This window comes from Theropithecus gelada, chromosome 7b (assembly GCF_003255815.1).
Source record: "Theropithecus gelada isolate Dixy chromosome 7b, Tgel_1.0, whole genome shotgun sequence".
Classification (NCBI taxonomy): Eukaryota; Metazoa; Chordata; class Mammalia; order Primates; family Cercopithecidae; genus Theropithecus; species Theropithecus gelada.
The window spans coordinates 90821434-90844038 of NC_037675.1; the positions used below are offsets into that span (position 1 = coordinate 90821434).

The 22605-nt window shown below is 47.0% G+C and overlaps 1 protein-coding gene across 3 annotated transcripts in view; it reads right to left on the bottom strand.

Annotated features, from left to right (window-relative positions):
• FOXN3 (forkhead box N3) overlaps positions 1-22605 on the bottom strand; it is a 468588-nt gene that overhangs the window by 260382 nt on the left and 185601 nt on the right. The gene's annotated exons all lie outside the window — the stretch shown is intronic.

The window sequence follows — 22605 nt, forward strand, 5'->3', positions numbered from 1 at the left end:
GGGGGTCGCGGCGCGGCATGGGACCTGCGGCGTCCGCCGGGCGCGCCGCGCGTCCTCCCGCCGGCCCCGCCGCTCTCCCCGCCCCGTCCCGCCTCCCGCTCGCCTCCGCCGCGGCGCGTCGGGCCGGGGCGCGCCGAGCGGCGAGAAATTGTTTCCACTGCAAACAAAAAAAGGCGACACATGACCAGGCAGGAGGAGGGGAAGCGCGGGGAGGGAGGAGGGCGGAGGGAGGGACAGAGCGGAGGGCGGAGGGAGCCGGAGAGAGGGAAAACGTGGGCCTGGCCGCCAGCGGCCTGGGGCGCGGGGCACGGACCCGCCGGGGCGGACCCTGCCCGCGCCCCCCGCATCCACCAGGACGCAGCCAGGGCCGAGGCTGGGGCTGGGCCGCGCGGCCTCGCCTCCTGGGCCCCGCGGGGCGGGGGTGACCGGCGTGGGTCCCGCGACCCGGGGCGGCAGCGACCGTGGGCGGTGGGGCAGGTGGGGCAGGCGGCGCGTGCCCTGTCCCCTCCCCGGGCTCCGGCCACACGAGCGGGCCGGCGCTTCGCTGCTGGCAACGTGTCGCGGGAACGCTCCTACCCCATCTGCATGCCTTACATGGCTCGAAAGTAAAAATAAAAAGAATTACGATGCGGGCGAGGCTTGTGGGGGTGAGAAGAGGAGATTCCGCTTCTCCCCAGTGCTGCGTCCTGATAGGACCCCCAGGGCCTTCCGAGCCCTCTCCCAGCGACCACCTCGTGTCCCGGAGGTAGGCACCGCAGTGTCCCACCCAGGTAGCCGCGTGTCTCCCGAGGGAGGGCCGGTGGCCATTACAAGGCAAGAGGCACGTCCTAAAGGCCACGCCGGTCGGGCCTCTCCAGTGGGTTGTGCGGAATGCCCCGGCCGGCCTAGAGCGAAAACAGGTCTCATTTCCATCTCAGTTTGAGCTCTCAGGAGCCAGACTGACCATTCCCAAGCCACCCAGCGAAATGGTGCAGCTACCACTCTAAGTCTCTAGGCACCTCCAAATAATAGCACCCACTGCCAAAGCCACACCAACCAGCCGCCTTAGGAGAGGATGAGAGGAGAGAGTCCAACAGGACACCCTGGTGGTGACAAAAATAAAAATGTGATTTGCACATTACTCCCAGGTAGTGAAATCAGTTGGTTCCTCTGCAGAAGAGAAGCCCAGGGCACCCTTCCTGCCACCCCGTCCTGAGGCAGTGGACAGAACATTGTGAGCTGTCTGAAGGCTACAGAAAAGCCAGCGAGTAGACCTGGAGAAAGCTTTCTAGCGTGCAGTACTTTTAAACCTAGCCAAAAGGAGGGACTAAGGGAAACACCAGCCAGGCTTCTGAAAATTTTTTCTATCTCAAAAAATAGACCCCCCATCTGAGAATCATTACCCCTAACAGAAGTTCAAGATGGCAGGTTACAAGTCTTCAGCAAAGATGTGCCTTTCAGACTCACAGGAGACCTTACCTCTTCCAAGTAGTGTGGTATCTCCCCATCAGGAGACAGTTCGGAGGTGGAAGCCCAGGGGTAGCCTGAGGTCATCCAGCCCCACCACTTTGATTACTGAGCACCTGACGCCACCTACCCAAAGTCACTAAGCAAAAGGCACAAGGTGGCAGAGACAGGTCAGATGATCTCTTAAGTCTCATGCCAGAGATTCTCAGGGTTAGAAGTGGTAACAAAGCCAGGTTGAGACAATGTGTGCCCTGCTCTCCTGTAGCTCTGGCTAATGCAGGTCCCGCCCCTCCATCAGCATGTCAGTTGAGGGCGGCTTATTCTCCTCCAGAGGAACCAAGGCCAGAGACCTTTGTCCAAGCCCTTGCTGGCCTAGAGAGGATGAAATCACCCCTTACATCTTCTTCCATCCCCAGCCCCCAAACCACCCCCCAGGTCCCCCAACCACACTCACACAATATCCAGAAAATTAAGTCGAGCTGGCATCTTATTTTCACCTGCTCCAGTCCCCGCCTGCTTTCTCAGAGTTCAAAAAGAGGGGATGTGAGCCGAAGGTGATTGCACATGGAATATGTCATTCCATGTGTGTTTTTGCTGCTTGCATTCTCAAACACATTTCTTAATTTCTCTCTCCTATTACAGTTGCAGCAAGAGATGTGAGAAGGTGTCACCCTGAAGAGGAAGTGGTGGACCAACCCTGCCTGATGTGGACAGCAGGGGACACATGTCTGCCTGTCTATGTGAAATGAGGGAAAAAATGCTGAAAGCCAAAGGAGGGTTTAATGTGGCCTTTTCCACCTTCTAATTCCATAGAACCTCAGCTCTGGGACTTGCTTCCTGACCTAGGGTGCAGGGGCCAAATTTGTTTAGGAACAACCCCATTCGCAATTCCCCTCATGAACTTTCAGAAAGGACCCTTGTGTCTTAGATCCTGAGAAGTCACAAATAAACAAGCTGAATTGTCTAAACCATTGTCTTATCTACACTGTTTTACAAACACATTTAACAGCCGAATGGTATATGCCCCCTAGAAATCACTTTGAGAAACACTTATTTCCTGATTGAGGACTTGATGGGACCATTCTGCAGCCCCATCTGGGCATGGGCTGGAGAGCACATAAGTATCTGGGAGCTGGAAGACCTCAATTCCAGGCTTATCTACCCCCATCAGTGTGGGACCTCAGTTCCTCCTCCAAGGAGAAGAATGCCCCTCCCTTGATGTTTTGTGCATTCTTTTGCTAAATGTTTCTCTGGTCAAGAACATTAATCCCCCTACACACACTCTATTGGTTATTAGAGCAGCACGGCTATTTATGGAATAGTTAAGTATAAAACCTGATATGCCCTGCCCAACTTGAGGCAGTACAACTGAGTAGGTGAGCAGATGCAGTCAGGAAGACCTGAGTGACTGCCCAAAATGGGAAGAGTCCGAGGCAGGCCTGGAAAGACAGTCTCCTGGGGAGGGATCCTGCAAAGAGACTCAAGTATAAGAGGAAATACGGGGAGGCTGGGCAGGCACATGCCGCTGGGCTGCGTGGAACCATATGCCTTTCCTGCTTCCCTCTATAGGTCTGCTCCACTCTCTATCCTGCAGGCTGGCTTCCTCTGCTCACTGATGGCCACACAGGACTGCCAGCAGCAAGCCCTGAGGCCTTCTGACTTTTAGCACCCACCACCTTTGGACTGCCTCAAGTCTTCCATGACATAGTTTAACTTCTCAGGGAAATAGTGCGATTGGCCTAGCCTAAGCCACGTGACTCCCCTCCAGGCGTGGCCCCCCACCCCTCCCGGCTGCTAACAGCAGAGACAAAGGACATGGTGAAACATCTGGGGAAGGGAGGGGAGATGACTTTGGAAGCGGGATATCTAATAAGGGTGGGTTGGTATTTAACCTGTGGAAATGGGGAAGGGGTGTTTTTGACCCAAGCTTCTCACCTGGGGATGCCCATCTGAACCATCCAGAAGCCACACCTAACCAACTAGAGTCTTCTAGGATGGTGCCTTGGTATGTGCCTTTTGAGAAAGCACAAGGGGATGAGTCTGCTTACAAACTGATGTTCCAGGAGAAACTGATGGCACAGAATTACCAAATGTGACTTGATTGTAGAAGAGGAGTTCATTTACTGAACAAATATTTGCTGAGTGCCTACCAAGTGCATGGCATTGTGTTAAGTGCCAGAGATAGACAGTCTTTGTCCCTACAGAGCACACAGATTAGTGGGTAAGAGTGCAAGCATCGTATCACCAAACTCCTTGAATAGCAGGGTGAGCAATTTATACGTGTTAAAGTCAGAGGGCAAAGCTGGCTCACTGAATATTTTTGAGCCCAGAAGTTGTACTATCAGAGATATGAATTAAAAAAAAAAAAGATGGATGGGGATGGTGGACCCAAGATGAATTTCAGGAGACGAAGGTAGAAACTGGAAGATCAAAAACCAGCTGAACAACTCAGAAATCACTGCAGTAATTCATACAGAACAGAATGAAGACTTTTTTAAATATGTGTTTTTAAAAATTGAGGAAAAAGGCTTAAATAGTGGTTCCCTCTGAATGTTAGAATTATGGGGTACTTTTTTGTGTGCTTCTTTCATACTTGTCCATATTTTTCCAATGGTCTACAATAAACACCCATTACATACATACATATATATATACACATTAATTTATTTGACAGGGTCTGGCTCTGTCATCCAGGCTGGAGCACAGTGGTGCAATTATAACTCACAGCAGCCTCGAACTCCTGTGCTCAAACAATCCTCCTTCCTCAGCCTCTAAGTAGCCAGAACTACAGACGCATGCCACCATGCCAGGCTAATTTCTGTGTAGAGATGGGGTCTCACTATTTCGCCCAGGTTGGTCTCAAACTCCTGGCCTCAAGCAATCTTCCTGCTTCGGCCTCCCAAAGTGCTGGGATTACAGGCATGAGCCACCGCACCTGGCCCATTACATTTAGAATGTTATAAGGGGGTTGGGGGGGGCGTCCATTGGAGCAGTGGTTCTCAAACTTGAGTATGCATGGGAATTACCTGAAGGGCTTGTTAAAACACACACTGCGGGCCCCACCCCCGGAGTTTCTGGTTGGGGAGGTGTGGGCTAGGCCCAAGGATGTGAATCTCTCACAAGCTCCCAGGTGAGGCTGCTGGTCTGCGGACCCACTTTGAGACCCAGTGAGTAAGAGAAGAGTCAGTGAGACTGGAAAAAATGAATGCATGAGAGTCTTCAAAGAAAGAACCAAGAGGATTTGTCAAATGATTGAATATGAGAAGAGAAGGGGAGATTATGTTCAAAGATAACTCCTTAATCATGGCTTGACTAAGAGTCTCTTTGAGATAAGGTCTGAGAATGCTGTCTGTAAAAGTAAAAAACTCCTCACGTCCCGCTGTGGAAAAGAGAGAGCGCCCCTCGGCTGGAAGACCCCTAACATCTTGGTGTGTGTAAAGTCCTGGTCAAGCATCATTTGAACTTTCTGGTCACCATCTCTTGGGACTTTCCTTTTGTGCCTTCTTGCTGTTTACTTGACAGATTCTGAAGGGTGGAGCCTGGGAAAGGGCTTATTAGAATTTCTCCAGCAGGGAATGGAGCCAGGAGGCTTACTTTAAGAGGGAAGGGGGGTGTGTGGTGAGGGAAAGTACAGCCGAACTGGTAGGGTGAAGTTCATCTGCTCAGGTGCCCGCGCCAAACCTGAGCTTGTCAAGCCTCCTGCTGGAGGCAAAATGGAAATATAGAACCTGTCAACTCCTCTTTGAGCATAAACACAAATGTGAGCCGATGATCTAGAATCTAGATTTACTCAATTCATTCCGTCAACAAGTATTTATTAAGCACGTAGCTTATGCCCAGTAAAGAGTGGAGGAGACTGGGAAGAGGCCAGGAGAAACAGAAGACATGGCACACCTGCCCTCAGGGAGGAGTAGGTCTATGAGCATTTATAAAGCAACCATGAATAAGCAAACACACACATAGAGTCTAATTCCAAGACTAGCAGTGGCGAGGCGCAGTGGTTAGATACAGACTAGGTTTGTACTCTGACCTTACCACTTACTAGCAAGCTAACCTCAGTCACGGGTCTCAACTTCTTTCTAACTACCTAGTTTTCACTTCATAGGGCTGTTGTGAAGATTAAATAAATTAATCTTTGTAAGGAACATAAAACAGGACTCTGGCACTTAGTGAACGCTATTTTTGTTAAGCCAACAAATCAAAAGGAAAATCTTGACATATTCGACTGCATACCAATTTAGAATTGTGTGTAAAATCAGGGGTCATAAATAAAATTTAAAAACAAATGAGGAAGGCCGGGGGTGGTGGCTCAAGCCTGTAATCCCAGCACTTTGGGAGGCCGAGACGGGTGGATCACGAGGTCAGGAGATCGAGACCATCCTGGCTAACACGGTGAAACCCCGTCTCTACTAAAAAATAGAAAAAACTAGCCGGGCGAGGTGGCGGGCGCCTGTAGTCCCAGCTACTGGGGAGGCTGAGGCAGGAGAATGGCGTGAACCCGGGAGGCGGAGCTTGCAGTGAGCCGAGATCACGCCACTGCACTCCAGCCTGGGCGACAGAGCGAAACTCCGTCTCAAAAAAAAAAAAAACAAATGAGGAAATATTGGCCATGCAGATGACACAGGGTTAATATTTTTAATTTATAAATCTTACAACTCAATGAGAAAAAAAAAATTATCACTCTAATAAGAAAAGGGGCAAATTCACAAAAAGAGAAACAAAAATGAGATTATCCCCATGAAAAGACTCTCAAACTGTAAAAATCAAAGAAATGCAAATTAAAGCAATTGTGATGTCTCATTTCATCTATCAGAATGGCAGAGACTTAAAAGAACGAACCATGCCAATGTTGGTTGAAGGCACTGGTGGGAAGTGGTATAACTTTTCAAGAGGACAGTCGCAAAACGAATTAAAATTTAAGTGAGCATGGACTGATCCTAAATTTCCAACTTGTAGGAATTTATCCTAGGGAGATCCTATAATAAGAGAGTTAACTTCCCCGCCAGACTGACTACTGGGAAGAGGCAATAAACCCCAGGAAAGCAGGACTCCAGCCTATTAGATTCAGCAGTGCACACCTGGCATTTATGCCTGGCAGAAGACACTCAATAAATATGTATTGAATAAATTAACTGAAGGATGCAACAATGTATTTAGGAGGATTTTGCTGGGACGTTGTTTAAAATCACACAAACTTGGAAATTGCCAAAATAAGAGGCTAGAGGCATATTATTACATTCTATGGGGCACAGTGGGGCCATGTTCCCTTTGTTTCCTTTCATTTGCATTTTCCAGTAGTTTTAAGTGAGGCTTTCCCTTTTCTGAATCATTTTCACTTTCTCAGAGACTGTACGTGTGAAACAATTTGCAAACATTTCATAAAGTAAGAGTTTAGGGGAAAATGAATACGTTGGCAAAGCGTTTCACAAAATTAAAGCATTTTGTGATCTTTTCAATCAGGAGGGACAAAACGATCCCCTTCTGAAAAGCCTGGTGCTCTGAGCAAACAGGAGAACTGCTAAGTACAACAAACATTATATCCTGTGTTCTGAGGTCTATTGTCTGGCCGTGGGAAGGCTTTTGGTTTATAGGTTTTGAATATCAAACTTTCTCTACAAACTCTTATGTAGGCTCCAAGATTCAAGAGTTCAAAATACTCTTGAATTAAGAATTTGTGGGGGAAGGCAGGTGCGGTGGCTCACACCTATAATCTTAACACTTTGGGAGGTCGAGGCTGGGGACTGCTTGAGCCCAGAAGTTCGAGACCAGCCTGACAACAGAGGGAGACCTGTGACTCTGCAAAAACAAAAAAAAGAAAAAAGAAAAATTAGCCAGGCATGGTGGTATGTGCTTATAGTCCCAGCTACTCAGGAGGCTAAGGTAGGAGGTTCACTTGAGCCCTAGAGGTTGAGGCTGCAGTGAGCCATGATCATTCCACTAAATATGGTTACAAGTTATTTTTATTTTTCAGATTTGATAGAAAATCTGTGCCCAGCTGAGTTACCCCACATGACTAGAGCTACTAATGCTTCTCCTGCCCCAGGGATATGCATGACGCTTATCTGATACAAGAGGAGACCAACTCTCTGAGTTCTTGAACTCATTTTATCTACAGCTGACTTTCTTTTGTTGTCTTTTCTTCTCTGTTCTCTTCTTTTCTGACAGAGTGTCGCTCTGTAGCCCAGGATGGAGTGCGATAGCGCGATCTTGGCTCACTGCTACCTCTGCCTCCTGGGTCCCGGTTCAAGCAATTCTCCTGCCTCAGCCTCCAGAGTAGCTGGGATTACAGGCACATGCCACCATACCCAGCTAATTTTTTGTATTTTCAGTAGAGACAGGGTTTCATCATGTTGGCCAGGCTGGTCTCGAACTCCTGACCTCGTGATCTACCCATCTCGGCCTCCCAAAGTGCTGGGATTACAGGCATGAGCCACCATGCCCGGCCTGTTTTGTTTTCTTTTTGAGACACAGTCCTGCTCTCTTGCCCAGGCTGGAGTGCAGTGGCTCGATCTTGGCTCACTGCAACCTCTACCTCCTGGGTTCAAGTGATTCTCCTGCCTCAGCCACCTGAGTAGCTGGGATTACAGGCTTGTGCCACCATGCCCAGCTAATTTTTTTTTTTTAATAGAGACGGGGTTCACCATGTTGGCCAGGCTGGTCTCGAACTCCTGACCTCAGGTGTTCTACCCACCTCGGCCTCCCAAAGTGCTGGGATTAGGCGTGAGCCGCCGTGCCCAGTGTACAGCTGATTATTTTTATTCACAGTAGTTGCGTTCTGTAAAGTGCCACAAACACTGAATTAACAGATCCTGAATCATTGCTCCCAGGGGAAATATGGGGTTAGGTTCCTGCGAGCCTCCACTCACAACACTTTCATCAACCAATCAAAACATAATTTTACTGATATATTATCACATCATAATTTTATTGGTATTTATTTTATCTGTGTTTCCATTTAAGAAGCTTTTTGAATATATATTGTTGCTTCATTCACAATGAACTATGCCAAAAGGACGCTTAACTAATACACATTTTATCCATAAGGCACATCACAGCCTTCCTGCACTTAGAAACACTAGATAGCACTACAGCAGTGCTCGAGCTCCGTTTTAAACAGCAAAATCAACAAAAATGCAAAAAATGTGGTACTAAACTGACCACAAAAAGGATACTTGGAAAGCCGAAACAAGCGGGCAGAACATCGCTTTGTTGAACCTCAGCTGGGAACGTGCACATCGAATGACTCATTTGTACATGTCCGTGAGTGACCACAAAAGCATGAGGAGTACTGATTTTTTTTTTTTTTTTTTTTTTTTGAGACAGGGTCTTGCTCTTGTCACCCAGGCTAGAGTGCAGTGCCATCACCTCGGCTCATTGCTATATCTGCTTCCCAGGTCCAAGCGATTCTTCCTACCTTAGCCTCCTGAGTAGCTGGGATTACAGGCGCCCACCATCATGCCCAGCTAACTTTTTGTATTTTTAGTAGAGGTTTCACCATGTTGGCCAGGCTGGTCTAGAACTCCTGACCTCAGGTGATTCACCCGCCTCGGCCTCCCAAACTGCTGAGAAGGCATGAGCCACCATGCCCGGCCAGGAGTACTGATTTTGAGATTACAGATAAATTTTAGCAAGAAGGTGAAATAGCAAATACAAAAACTACCAATGATGAGGACTGACTGCATTTCACAAACACCGAAATTGCACTTAACTGGGTGCCAGACAGTGTTCTTTTTTTTTTTTTTTTTTTTTTTTTTGTGAGACGGAGTCTCGCTCTGTCACCCAGGCTGGAGTGCAGTGGCCGGATCTCAGCTCACTGCAAGCTCCGCCTCCCGGGTTCACGCCATTCTCCTGCCTCAGCCTCCTGACTAGCTGGGACTACAGGCGCCTGCCACCTCGCCCGGCTAAGCTTTTGTATTTTTAGTAGAGACGGGGTTTCACTGTGTTAGCCAGGATGGTCTCCATCTCCTGACCTCGTGATCTGCCCGTCTCAGCCTCCCAAAGTGCTGGGATTACAGGCTTGAGCCACCGCGCCCGGCCCGACAGTGTTCTAAAGCTCTGAAAATATTCACTCATCTCAGCCTCACATTAATCATGTGAAGTAGGTACTATTATTATCCCCATTTTATCAATGGGGAGTCTGAGGCACAGAGAGGTTTGGCCACTTGCTCATCATCACACAGCTAGTAAATGATGGAGCTGGGATTTGAACCCACACAGTGAGTTTGGGAAAGCTTCAGATTAATCCAGAACGTTTGGCTTCTTAGAGAACCTCTCAGGGGCCCAGGACATGAAGGATGGGACCAGTGGGGCTCAAGGGAGAAAAAACTGTGGCCAAGAAATAGAAGAGGAGGGCCGGGTGCAGTGGCTCATGCCTGTAATCCCAGCACTTTGAGAAACTGAAGTGGGTGGATCACTTGAGGTCAGGAGTTCAAGACCAGCCTGGCCAACATGGTGAAACCTCGTTACTAAAAATACAAAAATTAGCCAGGCGTGGTGGTGGGTGCCTGTACTCCCAGTTACTTGGGAGGCTGAGGCAGGAGAAATTCTTGAACCAGGGAGGTGGAGGTTGCAGTGAGCTAAGCTCATGCCACTGCACTCCAGCCTTGTCAACAAAGTGAGACTCTGTCTCAAAAAAAAAAAAAAAAAAAGCAAGAGGAGGAAGGAAAAGGGGACTTTTCTTTTCCTTTTTTTTTTTTTTTTTTCTTTTGAGACGGAGTCTCGCTCTGTTGCCCAGGCTAGAGTGCAGTGGTGCAATCTTGGCTCACTGCTGCAACCTCTCCCTCCTGGGTTCAAGCGATTCTCCTGCCTCGGCATCCCAAGTAGGTGGGATTACATGCGTGCGCCACTGTGTTCGGCTACTTTTTTTTTTATTATTATTCTTAGTAGAGATGAGGTTTCACCATCTTGGCCAGGCTGGTCTCCAGCTCCTAGACCTTGTGATCCACCCGCCTCCGCCGCCCAAAGTGCTGGGATTACAGGAGTGAGCCACCGCGCCCGGCCGGGACTTTTTAACTGAATGAAAAGGCACCACTTGCAAAAACTCAAAGTTCAGCTTCTATGTCATAATCAACAACGTATGGTGTCTCTTTGTAATAAAAAATAAATCAACTAGATACTGAACGTCACCAACAGACTGTAAGTGCCTTGAGGGGCAAGGGACTCTGTTTTCTCTTCTGCTCATAGCACAAGGCACAAACATTGATCACTTAACAGGAAAAAAAAAAGTTTCCTTTTTATCACTCTCTCAAGCTGGCATCTATTACCTCTACAGATCAAAGAAAAGTAGCCTCATCAACATTTTCCTCCTCCAAAGTTTTTAAGAGATTTTATTGTTTTCCTCTCTTTAGTGAGTACACCAAGTACCATAGTCTCATGGGTTTCGCTGGCTAAGTCTGCCAAAGTCTTATCCACGCCAAGAAATAACTTCTCTCGTTTTACTTTTTCAGAGGGGTGTGAAAGAAAACAATTGATTCTTCTCTCTAGGATAGTCTTTTTAAAACAAAGTAAGAGCTACAAATCTGATGAACTCTCTGAGAAACAGAATATAGATTAAATTATTACTAACATTTCCCCCAAGCACAAAGTTCTTTTTTGGAGATTAGCAATTTATTCCACTTATTACAACAGCCAAACCTGAAGTCTCTTTTCATTGGTTAGTCAAGTTCACCAACCCTTTCTGTTTTGAAATCCTCACTCCTTCCCAAAATAGTGTTATCTTGTGCCTTTAATATTGAGGTTGAGGTGCAGGCAAAAGGTGTCCAGACATTGTGAGACGTGACTGCATGTGAGTACTCATTAAAGGGGTTGGGGCTGGAAAGGAAGCAGGCAGGTGAATTGCTAGCTCTTTCTGTGGATACGTTCAACAGCACCTCACTTCTCTGCACTCAAAGACATGATTCTGACTGGTTTCAAAGATTTGGCCCCCAAACAACCAGGCGTCCTTTTTAAGTTGGCATTTCTTCCAGAGAGGAATCCTGAACACGTTTCCTCTATGCCTCACACAGCGCCAGGCCAGCTGTCTAACAATATGGGTCCCGGAAGGGGGTGCTGCCCACGTTGGTGACAGCAGCCATGAGTGCCTGTTGCTCGCAGCAGACGTCAGAGAGACCTCAGCGCAGGGGTCCGAGTGCCTGGTCAAGGCACCCTGCGCAGGCCTCCACGTCCCACGAGTGCCTGCAGAGGCTACCTGACGACCAAGGGGGGCATGCCACAGTGTCCTGGACTTCCGGATGGAGGCCAGTCCCAGGGAGTAAATGGCAGAGTTCTCCGGAGGCTGCGCAGGCCAGGTTCAATGGGAGGGATGAACTTCATGACATCCGTTCCAAAGAAATCCCACCTGCTACTGGCATGCCTAGGCTTGTCTTCCCCACATACCAGCCTCCCAGGCATGTCTCCAAGGGCTCAGTGAGGAGGCAGCTGCAACAGTTCGCTTTCTCTTAATGATTTGGAGTGGGGAGGCACCGAGATGGGGAAGAAGTAATGACCATTCCTGGTGATCCTGGACCTCAGTGTTGGCTGCGATCTTGAAAAGTCATGCTGTCTACCCCTTTATAGAAACAATGCGGTTTTCTTTGTCCCTGGCAATCTGGCCTCATGGATTTATTTGCTGTAGCAAGTTTCTTTACCCTCATCACACTGATGTTCAGAATCGAAACAGTTCAAACCTACCCTGAAACATCCTTCTCCCTCCAAATTCCAGTGACATCCTCGGCCTAAAACGCTTGGCACCATGTGGGAGACTGGCTCCGCTGCCTCACAAGTCCCCTGCTTGCTTTTTGCTTTTGAGCAGCTTGAATATCAAACCAAATACAAAGGAAACATACCCAGGAGTTGCTGGAAAAAGCTCATTTCATCCACCTCATTCCCTCATTCTCTCTGGCAGACACAACTGATTTTTTTTTAAGCCTGAAAAACTTCTCATTTAAACTTGGGGTGCAAAAGGCATGTGAAGTGGGAGAGTTCCTGCCTGGACCAGCGCAGGGTTAGCCCGGGAAGGATTCAATGAAATACAAAAGCCAACACAGACCTGAAGGGGAACAGGCGGCCCCAGCAACAACTGCCAAACTGTCATTTTGCTCCGCGGCTGAACAGAAGGCTCGAGTAATGACAACCACAAAACTCATTTAAAGTCTGAAAAGGTGACTAATGAGCTCATTCATACTGGCTATAAATTATTCACTATAACACTGATCCCACTCAAGACAAACAGTAAAGTAAACTTTAAACACAGACATCGCTGGCCTTCCAAAGTGGAACAAGTTGTGTCTGTAAAAGTTTTCACAATGAGAGAGATACTTGTCTCTCCCTTGTCTATTGTCACATTCATTCTTCTGTTTACTTTTTTTTTACTGCCTTTAATCAAGTTTAAGCAGACACAGCTGTTACACATTTATTTCTCTGTTGAGTTTTTTTCCATTAGTTATTACGAGCAATCATGATGCTCTAAAAATAGCAGCAAATTATATTCTCTAGAAATTGAAGGCTGACCTTAAAATGAAGCCCAGGTCTTCAGAAAGAATATTCATATGCACATGTTGGATAAATGACAACAATGCACAAAGGCAAAATAAAAGTACAAAGCGTTTTCCACTCTTTGAGAGGTTTTCGATTTGATTCCAAATTTCCTTTGGTTCTGATGGAAACAGGTTGCTTCAAAACCTTACCGTACAGAACCTGCATCCAGTGGTCATGATTCCAGTTTGAAGGATTTTCCTTCAAACTTACAATCTTAAGCCAATCAAAGAAGAAATGTTTCATTTCGGCTTTTTCAGCACAGATAAACACAGCAGCAGGTTGTTGAAAACCCACCACATTGCTGCAGACTACTTTCAGTTTCCTGTTTAATATTAAATAAAGAATTTTAGCTTTTCTGTTTTTATAAACTGTGCTATTTGCTACTACTGTCGCTACTAAAAGCATTATGACTGGGTGGATAAGTAGTCCTATGATTTTCAAGCCTTCTTTTTCTTTAATCTTAGTATCTATTTTGAAGACATCGTGAGAGTTAAGACTTTCAAATCTGTTTAATTGATTTTTTATTTTAAAAAGGCCCCAAATAAGTACTTCCATTAGCTCTTAGATTGCTGAATATTATATATTTTTAAACCGCTTTGAATACTTTGAAAAGGGCCACAGAAAACACTCATCTTCGGCCGGGCGCGGTGGCTCAAGCCTGTAATCCCAGCACTTTGGGAGGCCGAGACGGGCGGATCACGAGGTCAGGAGATCGAGACCATCCTGGCTAACACGGTGAAACCCTGTCTCTACTAAAAAATACAAAAAACTAGCCGGGCGAGGTGGCGGGCGCCTGTAGTCCCAGCTACTCGGGAGGCTGAGGCAGGAGAATGGCATAAACCCGGGAGGCGGAACTTGCAGTGAGCTGAGATCCAGCCACTGTACTCCAGCCTGGGCGACAGAGCAAGACTCCGTCTCAAAAAAAAAAAAAAGAAAAAAAGAAAACATTCATCTTAAAATACCATCAGATGGAGATTCTGCTTAACCAAAAGTTAAAGCAGAAAAGTTTAAAGTTGAATTGTGCCCTGCACACACCTTGAGATTGTAAGGGTGAAATTAGTGGTCTTGGGCAGGGGATCTTGGTAATGGCATGACAAATCATGCATGGTGGGCAAATTAAGACCCAGGCTCTGACTTGAACCTGTGAGTGTGCCAAACTCCATCTCCATTTAAGGGAAATCTTTCATATGGTTTTCACAGTTTCTTGCACATGAGCTAAAGGCCTGTCCAGCCATTTCTGTTGTCTGAAATGCAAAGCAATCTTTTTTTTTTTTAAGTAGAGAAAGAGGAGTCCTGAAATATTTATAGGAAAGTGCTTTGCCACCTACCGACAGCAACGTGGTTGGTCTCCACGTGTTTAGCACGTTTTTTTGTTTCTTTGAGACAGAGGCTCGCTCTCCCAGGCTGGATGGAGTGCAATGGTATGATTTCGGCTCACTGCAACCTCTTCAGCTTCACTTGAACCGGGTTCAAGTGATTCTCTTGCCTCAGGCTCCCAAGCAGCTGGGATGACAGGCGCCCACCACCACATCCAGCTAATTTTTGTATTTTTGGTAGAGACAGGGTTTTACCATGTTGGCCAGGCTGGTCTTGAACTCCTGACCTCAGGTGATCTGCCCACCTTGGCCTTCCAAAGTGCTGTGATTACAGGCATGGGCCACTGCGCCTGGCCAGCACATTTATTTATCCATGTTTCTGTAGCTAGTCAAAAGTCATTCTTTTGGTCCTCTGTGCAAGAGTTCTTGTAGCTGTTTTTGTTTTTTGTTTTGTTTTGATAGGTTTTTTTTTTAGAGCAGTTTAAGATTCACAGCAAACTTGAGTAGGAGGTACAGAGATTTCTCATTACTCCCTGCCCCAACACAAGCATAGTGCTGTTGTTGTTGTTGTTGTTTTGAGATGGAATTTCACTCTTGTTGCCCAGGCTGGAGTGCAATGGCACAATCTCGGCTCACTGCAACCTCCACCTCCTGGGTTCAAGCAATTTTCCTGCCTCAGCCTCCCAAGTAGCTTGGATTACAGGTGCCTACCACCACATCCGGCTAATTTTTGTATTTTTAGTAGAGACAGGGTTTCACCATGTTGGTCAGGCTGGTCTCAAACTCTTGACTCAGGTGATCTGCCCACCTCGGCCTCCCAAAGTGCTAGGATTTCAGGCGTGAGCCATTACGCCCGGCTGTGTTATTGTTTTTTGTAATCAAACAATATGTGATGTAAAAACCCAATTCCAACCAAAGAAATAGGAAAATCATAAAGAGCGTCGCATTCCCGTCTCTGCTGCTCCACAACTTGCCACTAACTGGATCCCTGTCACCTCTCTGTGGAAGGGTGTAAAGGAAATATTGGTTTGAAACCAAGCCAAATGACCCATCTTTTCCTAGCAATGTGGAGTGGCAGAGTCCACCTCTCCATTTATGGGTGGGAAACCTGGAATGTCCAGTGACTGCCCTAACACCACCCTGCTCCTAATCTTCCTAAGGAGGACAAAAGGTGATGTCAATTTTGCCTTGAGGACATTCAAGGAGCTTAAACAACAGGAGTCAAAACAATGAACACCAAGTACCCAATGACTACAATCCAAAGGATTATAAAACATGCATAACAACAAACGCTTCCTGCAGGCCAGGCACCATGCCAAGAGCTTTACCTGCATTATTTATTCTATCCTTCCCCCAGCCTTACAGGATAGGTGCTGTCATCCTCATTCACAGATGAGGACACCAAGGCTTCCAGAAGCCAACTCATTTGCCAGAGTGAGATGCAGACTTAAGACCGCCAGGTCTCTCTGGCCTGCACAGCCCACCGCCTTGGCCACTACTCTCACCTATCTATTGCTCTTTTCCAAGATCTCATTTCCAAGATCACAGAATGTAACTTTCTGCTGGTCATCTACCTCTTAGGCTCCTTCTTCACAGTTTTGGTTTTTTGGGGAGGGAGTTTTTGTTTTGTTTTTGGCATTTGTTTGGTTTGAGTTTTGCATAGCATTTTTCTTTTTCTTTTTCTTTATTTAGAGACGGGGCAGAGGGGTCTCACTACATTGCCCAGGTTGGTCTCGAACTCCTGGGCTCAAGCGATCCTCCTGCCTTGACCTCCCAAAGTCCTGGGATTACAGGCATGAGCCAACGAGCACCTAGCCTGCACAGTATTTTGCAAGGGCTACTAATCATAGTCACCCTTTCTACCCCTCACCATTACCTACAGATGCTCACATAGATACAGACACATTTGGCTGGGCACAGTGGCTCACACTTGTAATCCTTTGGGAGGCCGAGGCAGGGTGGTTCACCTAAGGTCAGGAGTTCGAGACAAGCCTGGCCAACATGGCGAAACCCCATCTCTACTAAAAATACAAAAATTGCCGGGCACGGTGACTCATGCCTGTAATCCCACCACTTTGGGAGGCCAAGGCGGGCAGGTCACAAGGTCAGGAGTTCAAGACCACCCTGGGCAATATGGTGAAACCCGTCTCTACTAAAAATACAAAAATTAGTTGGGCGTGGTGGCGTGTGCTTGTAGTCCCAGCTACTCAGGAGGCTGAGGCAGAAGAATCGCTTGAACCCAGGAGGCCAAGGCTGCAGTGAGCTGAGATTGTGCCACTGCACTCCAGCCTGGGCGACTGAGTGAGACTTCATCTCAAATAAATAAATAAATAATACAAAAACTAGCCTGGGTGCGGTGGCTCACGCCTATAATCCCAGCACTTTAGGAGGCCGAGGCAGACAGATCACAAGGTCAGGAGTTTGCGACCAGCCTGGCCAACATGGTGAAACTGCGACTCCACTAAAAACACAAAAAATTAGCCAGGCATGGTGGCGGGCGCCTGTAATCTCACCTATTCAGGAGGCTGAGGCAGGAGAATCACTTGAACCCAGGAGGTGAGGTGGCAGTGAGCCAAGATGGGCCCACTGCACTCCAGCCTGGGTAACAGAGCGAGACTCTGTCCCAAAAAATAAATAAATAAATAAATAAAAATTTTAAACATGAGCTGGAGATGGTGGCAGGCACCTACAATTCCAGCTACTCAGGAGGTGAGGCAGGAGAATCGCTTGAACCCAAGAGGCGAGGTGGCAGTCAGCCAAGATGGGGCCACTGCACTCCAGCCTGGGCAACAGACCAAGACTCTGTCCCAGAAAATAAATAAATAAATAAATAATTAGCTGGGGATGGTGGCAGACGCCTATAATTCCAGCTACTCAGGAGGCTGAGGCAGGAGAATCGCTTCAACCTGGGGGGCGGAGGTTGCAGTGAGCCGACATCACGCCACTTCACTCCAGCCTGGGTGAAAGAGCAAAACTGTCTCAAAAAAAAAAAAAGAAAAGAAAAGAAACAGACATATTCATGAAATGGACAAACATGTCTACAAAACACTGAAATATCCAGGGCAATGGTCACACACCAGTACTGTGCTTTTATCAGAATTTTTTTTTTTTGAGATGTAGTTTCACTCTTGTTGCCCAGGCTGGAGTGCAATGGCCCCATCTCAGCACACTGCCACCTCCGCCTCCTGGGTTCAAGTGATCCTCCTGCCTCAGCCTCCAGAGTAGCTGGGATTACAGGCACCCGCCACCACACCCGGCTAATTTTTTGTATTTTTAGTAAAGACAGGGTTTCACCATGTTGGTGGGGTGGTCTTGAACTCGTGACCTCAGGTGATCCACCTGCCTCAGCCTCTCAAACTGCTGGGATTACAGGTGTGAGCCACCATACCCAGCCTTATCAGAATCTTAAAACACAAAGGTTTTTTAAGAAGATCGTGATTACTCCAGAGCACAGGCCTGGAACTCTGAGTCCATCTCCATCTCCCATCTGAACCCTTAGGAAGAACAAGCAGCTGTAGAGGTACCTATTTGGCAACTCATAGAATAATCTCCTTTTTCTCCAATCCTCACCCTATTGCCTGCCCCCAACCCACCAAATAAACCTTTTTTGAATGTCCTGCTACCACAAGGACAAAAATCTGATTGATTCACTTGAAGGTAATGCTTCCAAAGCACAGACATTTGACAGGAAACCATTTTCAAACTATTTATCTTGTTCTTTGCGCTCCGGTAGTTATTGTCTGCCAATTGAGAAACACCATTGACCACCACACCAGAACTATTTTCCAAAACCTGTATTACAGAGAATTATTACAGTTAAAGGTACAGCTCAACCTTAGTCAATTATGCATATACACTCAACAATTAGCCAAGCACAATTTGAATACACTGTACTACTAATCAGATTAATTTTCCCCCATATATCCTAGACAAGAGGGTAAAACTCTCTTACTAAGGCAGCCTGGGGCCAGACACGGTGGCTCATGACTACAATCCCAATACTTTGGGAGGCCGCGGCGGGGAGGATTGCTTGAACCTAGGAGTTGGAAGCCAGCCTGGGCAACATTGCAAGACCTCATCTCTACAAAAAAAAATTTTGTAATTAGCTGGGCATGGTGGTGCACCCCTGCTACTCATGAGGCTGAAGCAGCAGGATCACTAGGGCCTGGGAGGTCAAGGCTGCACTGAGCTATGATTGTGCCACTGCACTTCAGTCTGGGCGACATAGCAAGACCCTGTCTCTTTAAAATAAAAAAAATAGCAGCCCAATACCCCCACAGGCCCCCAGAGCCTTCACTCAAGCTGTATACACGAGAGACAGAGAAGAAGCATACTCCCTCTCCCTTAACTCACTGCCATCTTCCACGCCCATGTCATCTCCATGTTCATGGTGCTCCCAGATAGACCGTGGAACCACAGCCAAAGCACTCATTCCCTCACAAAACACCCCTAGATGCTTCCTTGAAAGCTCCCCTGGTGCCACTACTAGAATCTCATCTCAGGACCAGCCAACGGCTCCGTAAAAAGGGGATGAAGTAGAAAGCTGAGGTCTGTGGTTTCATTCTTGAGAAACCCTCAGCTATCCACAGGGATCTGATTCCACTGCCATTTAGAGTGACTCTGGCTTCTGCCAACACCGGCTCCCTTTGAATCCAAATTAAACCTCTCACAGATTTCCTGTGACACCAGCCTTACAGCAAAGCCTCCCAAAGGTTACAGTCACACAAACAAGCCCTGCCCAGACCTTCCTGGATCTCCTCTGAATGAACAACCAAGTTGCCTTGGCTGTTCAGAAGATAACACTGACTAAAGGCACAGCAGGTTTTACCTAGTCCATTTCGTGGGGCTCCTCCCTCACATCCTTCATCACTCATTTTTCTTTATTATTATTATTATATTTTTAAGAGATAGGGTCTTGCTATGTTGCCCAGGCTGGTCTCAAACTCCTGGGTTCAAGTGATCCTCCTGCCTCGGCCTCCCAAAGTGCTGAGATTACAGGAGTGTGCCACTGCGCTCGGCCTGTAGATCAAAATCTACAACTCACGGGTAGGAAGAAAGTTACTAATGCTGACTGCCCTGACTTATTTAATCTAAACAGAGCTATTTATTTACTAATTACATTATTGGTTTTATAGCCCTGGTCAGAAAGGTTTGTTTATTCGTTTAAAAAAAAAAAAATTTTTTTTTTTTTTTTTTTTGAGACGGAGTCTCGCGCTGTGTCACCCAGGCTGGAGTGCAGTGGCGCGATCTCGGCTCACTGCAAGCTCCGCCTCCCAGGTTCACGCCATTCTCCTGCCTCAGCCTCCGAGTAGCTGGGACTACAGGCGCCCGCCACCACGCCCGGCTAGTTTTTTGTATTTTTAGTAGAGACGGGGTTTCACCATGTTAGCCAGGATGGTCTCGATCTCCTGACCTCGTGATCCACCCGCCTCGGCCTCCCAAAGTGCTGGGATTACAGGCTTGAGCCACCGCGCCCGGCCAAAAAAAATTTTTTTATAAAGAAAACAAAATCTACAAAGTTAGCCTTAGGAAGACTTTCAGTCACAGTGTCATGCCAGCCCCTAATTTAATGAAGCAACCGTGACCTAGAAAAATAAAGTGACATAGGGCCACATGTTAGGATGCACATTTGTGGTTTCCTCTCCAGTATCTATTTTTCTTCTCTCCCTTTCCCAGAGTCCCCCAAGTTTCCACCCTTGTGGTCTGGGTGGGACTGACCCCATCGTCTGTGCTGGAGGCATGGGGTTCGTCGAATGGGCAGCCGCAGCTTAGGACTCAGTGCACAAACCAACAAACTCCCCCTGTTGTTTAGACAGCCTGAGTTGGCTTTTCTGTCACTTACAATCAAAATATCCAACAGATACCCATGGAGAGTTAGCGGTGGATCTAGTTTCTTGAATTCCTGTTCACAAAGTAAAGCCTTTAACGTTAAAAAAATCAAAGAAAGCCATATTTTGACAAGTTTAGAGGCTAGATTTGATAGGAATAAAAAGATTTGGGAGAAAAGTATCAAATTATACATTATCACTGAACACTTTAAAAGTATGGCTTAGGCCGGGCACGGTGGCTCACGCCTGTAATCCCAGCACTTTGAGAGGCTGAGGCAGGTGGATCACCTGAGGTCAGAAGTTCAAGACCAGCCTGGCCAACATGGTGAAACCCCATCTCTAGTAAAAATACAAAAATTAGCCAGGCGTGGTGACAGGCACCTATAATCCCATCTACTCGGGAGACTGAGACAAGAGAATCACTTGAACACGGGAGGCAGAGGTTGCAGTGAGCCAAGATCACGCCACTGCACTCCAGTCTGGGCAACAAAGAACAACAACAAAAAAAAGTATGGCTTAATGTCTAAATGTGGACATGTTAATATAGTATTGTTGATGAATGGAGAATTCATGAGTGGAGATTAACTGTAGGGAATCCATGGTTAATGAAGGAGAATAACAATGTATAGAACCCGTGGCAGCCAGGTGCAGTGGCTCAGGCCGGGCGCAGTGGCTCATGCTTGTAATCCCAGCGCTTTGGGAGGCCAAGGTGGGTGGATCACAAGGTCAGGAGATCAAGACCATCCTGGCTAACACGGCGAAACCCTGTCCCTACTAAAAATACAAAAAAAATTAGCCAGGCCTGGTGGCATGTGCCTGTAGTCCCAGCTACTCGGGAGGCTGAGGCAGGAGAACCTCGCTTGAACCCAGGAGGCAGAGCTTGCAGTGATCCGAGACCGCGCCACTGCACTCCAGCCTGGGAGACAGAGCGAGACTCCATCTCAAAAAAAAAAAAAAAAAAGAACCCGAGGCAAAACATGACACCCACTGAGGTCTCTGATGTTAACCTTAACCTGGGCCCATTTCCACCTCCAACGGAGACAAATATCTCAACCTTACATCCCCACGTGCCACTCCAAGATCAGGTGCTGATGGAGAGATGATGGTGGTCATATCAGAGGTGTGTGAACCAGGGCAACTCCATCTTGAATAGGAGCTGTGTAAAATGAGGCTGAGACCTACTGGGCTGCATTCCCAGACGGTTAAGGCATTGACTACTATACTCCCACCAGTGCCATGACAGTTTACAAATGCCATGGCAACATCAGGAAGTTACCCTACATGATCTAAGAAGGGGAGGCATGAATAATCCACCCCTTGTTTAGCATATCATCAAGAAATAACCATAAAAATAGGCAACCAGCAGCCAACAGGGCTGCTCTGTCTATGGAATAGTGATTCTTTTATTTCTTTACTTTTCTAATAAAGCTGCTTTCACATTACTCTATGAACTCATCCTCAATTCTTTCTTGTGCAAGATCCAAGGACCCTCTCTTGGGGTCTGGACTGGAACCCTTTTCCTGTAACAGTCATAATGGCTAAGTTTATTGAGTGGTTACTACATGGCAGACCATGAGCTAGGTGTTTTATCTGCTTTATGTCACAGAAGGCTCCCAACAATTGAGGTGAAGTTGGTCAATCAAAGTAGACGGTTAACAAATGATAATGAATGAATGACTGCTGTACAAATTTAACTAAGATTATATTTAGCATGCATAAGAACACATTCTTTAATAATTCCAAAATTATAAAATTAAAAAGATGAGTGTCAATAAAAATAATACAAATGAGGTTAATGTTTATTGAGAACTGACTTACAAAAGGGCTGACCATGAAACACTGAAGCTGAAAGTTCAAGTCCCCTCACTCCCACTGGCCCCTTCTTCAGCCCTGGGATGGGCCCCAGCAAAGTGCTGAATGAGCACCTTCAGTAAATAAGATTAGTCACTGTCACTGGGCACAGTGGCTCACGCCTGTAATCCCAGCACTTTGGGAGGCCGAGGCGGGCGGATCACGAGGTCAGGAGATCGAGACCATCCTGGCTAACACGGTGAAACCCCGTCTCTACTAAAAATACAAAAAATTAGCCAGGCGTGGTGGCGGGCACCTGTAGTCCCAGCTACTGGGGAGGCTGAGGTAGGAGAATGGCGTGAACCCAGGAGGCGGAGCTTGCAGTGAGCCGAGATGGCGCCACCGCACTCCAGCCTGGGCGACAGAGCGAGACTCCGTCCCATCCCCCTCCCAAAAAAAAATAAAAGATTAGTCGCTGTACAAGAACACTTAAAATGCCATAAAATCTGACATGTTACATACGAAAGAAACTTCTGGTTTTCCCGAATTTGACAGTAGTCCTAAACGTTTACATGGTGTTACCAACAACTAGTTGTGAAGCTTACAAATTTTTTTCTTAGCTATCAATAGTGAAGAACAAATCCCAACCATTCATGCTGGAGGAATAAGAAAATTGAAAATTATCTTCTATTCTCTCTAGAGATAATAGC